This window comes from Athene cunicularia, assembly GCF_003259725.1.
Source record: "Athene cunicularia isolate RWA chromosome 3 unlocalized genomic scaffold, athCun1 chr3_part1, whole genome shotgun sequence".
NCBI lineage: Eukaryota > Metazoa > Chordata > Aves > Strigiformes > Strigidae > Athene > Athene cunicularia.
The window spans coordinates 39,643,037-39,647,567 of NW_020799097.1; positions in this window are offsets into that span (position 1 = coordinate 39,643,037).

Below are 4,531 nucleotides of genomic sequence, written 5' to 3' on the forward strand. Positions count from 1 at the left end.
CTTCCTTTTCTTTTTTATTTTCCTTTCTTTGTCTCTGTGTCTCTATCTCTATCTCTCCTTCCCTTTTCCCCTCCTCCTTTCTTCCTTTATTTTCCTTTCTTCCTCCCTTCCTCCTTTCCTCCCTTCCTGCACTCCTCTGTCCCTCCCTCCCTCCCTTGTTCCTTTCAAAAACTATTGACTCTGGGTAAAAGGAGGTAATTTTTTAAATGAAAATTGGCATAGAGAAAAGTACAATGTCCTGCCACCTCTCAGCCTCAGTTCTGAGGATCCCAGGATTGTTAAAAAATAGATTTTGAAAGCACAGAGTTAGCTCAGAAGTTTGAGTCAACTGCTATAGATACCAATGAAAAGTCAGGTCATGATGACTAAAACTGCTCTGTAACGATAATCTCAAAGTAATAATCAAAGTCTAACTCTTTGCTTTGAAAACTATGGCTGAGCTCCCGGACAGTGTTTTGGGACCCGCATGCCACTGGCTGCTGGCAGAGCATGGCCACTGGTGGAGGGTGCAGGTGTGCCTTCTGTTTTGGCTTTCTATTTCTGATGCTGTGTGCTCCTAGGGCTTTGGACATGTGCAGCCATGGGCGATTAATGACTTCTGGCTGGAGGGGAGCTGGCCGGGCCTCATTTCATCACACCATACATCCCACTGCCCCACTGGGTGTGTTTCCCCAGATGAATCTTTGCGCACAGGAACTGCCCACAGGGTTGGAAACATCCTGTTGCTCAGATCATCATCTTGCATCTCAGATGATCTCTCCCTGCAGCAGGGCATGACAAGAACTTCAGGTAGCCAGCAGCCCCGGTGAGCTGGTAGGTGCAAAGGACTGCAGGGTGAGTTAATGAAGTTTTCCTCCTGCCTTTCATAGTCAACTCACAGGAATTAATGCATTGTAGAAGATGGCAGCTGTGTCAGAGCAGTACCAAAGGGCCACACAATTTAAATTCTGGTAGGATAAACTCTTGTCAGATAGCTCACACTAATCAATAAATGTCATCTAATAACAGAATCTGCCATTAGACATGAACTCCATCCATGAGACATTCACCTTGGATTTACAAAAAACCTTGTGGGGCCAGTAGTTGGGCTTGTTACATTTCTTGTGCACTACAGCTCTGAAATGCTTGGCTTACTTCTCTGTGCATGTCAGGGCAATTACTGTATTTTTTTAAATTTCAGAGTAGGTGAGTCCACATATACATAGCAATGAAAATTATGCCAATAGAGTCACATGGAAGGAAATATAATGTTAACTTGATCCTGGCTGTGCTTTTTATGCTTAACAAGAGAAAATCAGGAAATAAGGAGTGTTGGATTTAATTTTGAATTTCCTGGCCCCTTGCTGTTTGTTGTCTTGAAGATAACACCAGCTAAACATACAGGGTCTTAAAAATTTAATTTCCTTTTTCTATTTCCTAGTTCCTATTGCTCAGGCTTTCAGGATTCTATTGTGGCTCCCCCTGAAGTAGAGACTTTTTATAATTCTGAGTGTGTTTTCTGATTCACACTGCATTTACATTCCTCTTGTTCCTTTCCACTTTTCTCCTGATCGAAAGCTCTCCATTCCCACACATGGAGTCAGCCTGTGGTGCCAGAGGGAAGGCACAGAAAGAAGAATTTGTTGATACTGCCAGACCTTTTGTATTTTCCTTTTCATTCTTCTCTTCATGTCACTGAAGATGACTGTTGCCCAACAGGGCATGTCAGTGGGCCTTACGTAGGGCATGTTTGATCTCAGTGTCCAATATGCTCTGCAAGAGCAGGAAAACCTCTTTCTAGAGGCTGAAAATAAATCCCATCAGGTCATTACACCTTGATACCAATAGGCACAAGCACAGATGCTTTCCTGTTATGTGGCTGAGCCCACCGATTTAATTTCCAGCTGCTGCCACTTCAGTAGAGGAGGGACCTCTGTCAGAATTATGGCCACAGCTGTGTCCTTCCTGTCCTTGCTACCTGGGGGCTGGCAGTTGCTCATGGGCTAGGGAGCTCATTTCACATCTCACAACTGTCCGCAATTCTGGCAAGGAGCACAGTCACCCCATCCAGGCCTATTTGAGGATTTGGAGTTTACCCTTGTTTGGTTAAAATACAGGGTCCACAGAAAGGAAAGTGTCTGCTGTCCTCACACATTTGTCTCATAGTCTGTACTTTTTTTGTGCTGACCCTTTCAGTGATTTAAACCTTCACAATGTTTCCCATCATTAGATTTTTTATATGAGCCATTCTTTTTATTGATGCTAAAAGGGCATCACCTATTCTTTTAGTGTGGCCTGGCAAGCAGCACTTTGCAGAGAAGGAGATAAAGCCACATTTTCATAACGGAGGATCTTTTGCTAATTCTAGCCAGGCACACTACTTCCCACTTAAAATCTAAAACAAATTAAACTAAATGGCTTGGTATATGTGGAAATTATTTTCTAATAATGGCTTAGTATTCTTGTTTATTATTTATGTGCATATAATTCCAGTAGCAATTAACCTCTTAATGAAATCTTTATATAGTATGATTTTTTTAAATGAAAACACAATTGTGAATAAGATTTGCTGCTCCTAGCAAACCAAGCATAATTAGGTCCAGTTTAATAACGTGCAAAACTATTAACACATGAAGAAGGTACTCTGAAAACATTCATGTGATAACACAGGATCATCAGAAGAAGCTGAACTTACTTTTCCCAAGGAGGTCCTGCAACATGGATGAGGCTGAGATGCTCTTGCAGTTACATCACACTGATCCCATTTGTGAGACGCTCAGGCGTTTATTTGCAGAAAGCCTGTGCACTGTGAACTTCTATTTACCTTTTCTTGCCAGAGGATTTTGCCCCTTGAGCAAGGGATAAAACCACCTTCAAGTTTAGATTTCAGGAAACTCAACATTCAATGGGAAATTAAGGTCTTGTTTGGTTTGGGGATTTTGCCATATTATATCCACTGGTGACAGCCGCTGATGGGGCTTTGTCAGCGTCGTTCCCAAGTGCATACAGGCAAAGCTGCTATTTGCACTGGTGGAGATTAGCTGGCCCCCAAACAGGAGTAAATTGCACGAATGCAAATCACAGCTTGCTGAGCCTTGCTGACTTAAGTCGCTGCCCATGACAGGGTAGGCGGTTGGACTAGATGATCTTTAAGGTCCCTTCCAATCCAAACCATTCTGTGATTCTGTGTTTCTGTGACTTGCATAAAGGGTGTCACCAGTCTCAATATGCTGGGTCTTCAAGCAGAGCATTTCTCCAGGGCAGCTGAAGGCTAGTGGCTAGCATATATTTGGATGCAACATATCACACATAAAGCAGAGCAGTGGAGAGGACAGGCAAGCCATGAAACGTGCTTTGGGATGTCTTGATGCACACACAGGCCAGGCGATTCATGGCCCACCACCTTCCCTCCCAGAGTACCCAGAAGCCTCTGCAAAACTTCTGATAAACCCGTTCCCAAGATGAGCTTATAGCAAAGCTTTCATGTGGCAAAGCTTTCCAGGTTTTTGTTTGATTTTTTTCTTTAAATGAAATAATCATCCTGTTTGGCTCAAACTCACACCAGGAAAGGACCAAGGTGGGAATCCTCTCTGGATGCCTTAAGAGCTTAGAGGCCATTAGAGGCACTTTAGCAGGCTTTGGTCAAAGTTAAATCCAGATGGGCTTTCTCTTGCTGAGATCCATTTTGCCATGGCCTTACAATTATTTATACATCAGGACTCACATTTTCCAGTGTGGCTGTGTACAGCTGTTTTTACACACCTAATTAAGCCCAGAAATGCATGTTTAGTGTTCTAGCAATGACAGAACCACCCAATAATCTTTAGCATTTATGTACATATGAAATGGTGCATACAACATCAAAGCTGTGTACACACATTAAATAATTCATCCTTATAATAACTGCTGGAGGCAGGGGGGAGAAGCATTAGGTAAATAGCTCATCCCCATTCTTGCAGCTAGTCAATGGCAGAGTCAGGGTTAAGTGCTGTGAGGTTTCAGTGCTGAGTTTTGTGCTTCATCTATTAGCTCTCACTTCTCTGCGGTGGATGTATATAGCAGCTCATATGTTATTTGGAACATTTCCTACTCCAAGACATTCTCCTGTGGGAAGCAGCTACGAGTCCACATGAACAAAATATTCCATAAAAATAAACTAGTGATCCCCGGGTTGGAGTGGCTGGTGCTGTTGAGGAGAGGCAATGCCACACAGATTAGGGATGCTGCTTGAGTTGCTTGTGACGCTAACACCCACAAATGTGTTGTGACACTGGGAGGCCATGAACCCACCCGCTCCAGCAGTGGGCAGGGGCACCTGGGTGCAGGAGCATCGGGGAGTGTGGAGCAGAGGAGGGTTGGGTGCTGGGCGGTGGAAAAAAAAACAAACCAAGATGAGTGTGGCAGCTGTGTTAGTGGCTTTCTACTCTGCTGTGCTCATGATCAAAGAGTACAGCCCTGCCTTGTTTGACCTCCTGCTGGCTTTCATGATCAAATTTAATCAGCTGTCACCAAAAATGACATAAAAAGTAACCCCCAAATCCCTTTCAAAACA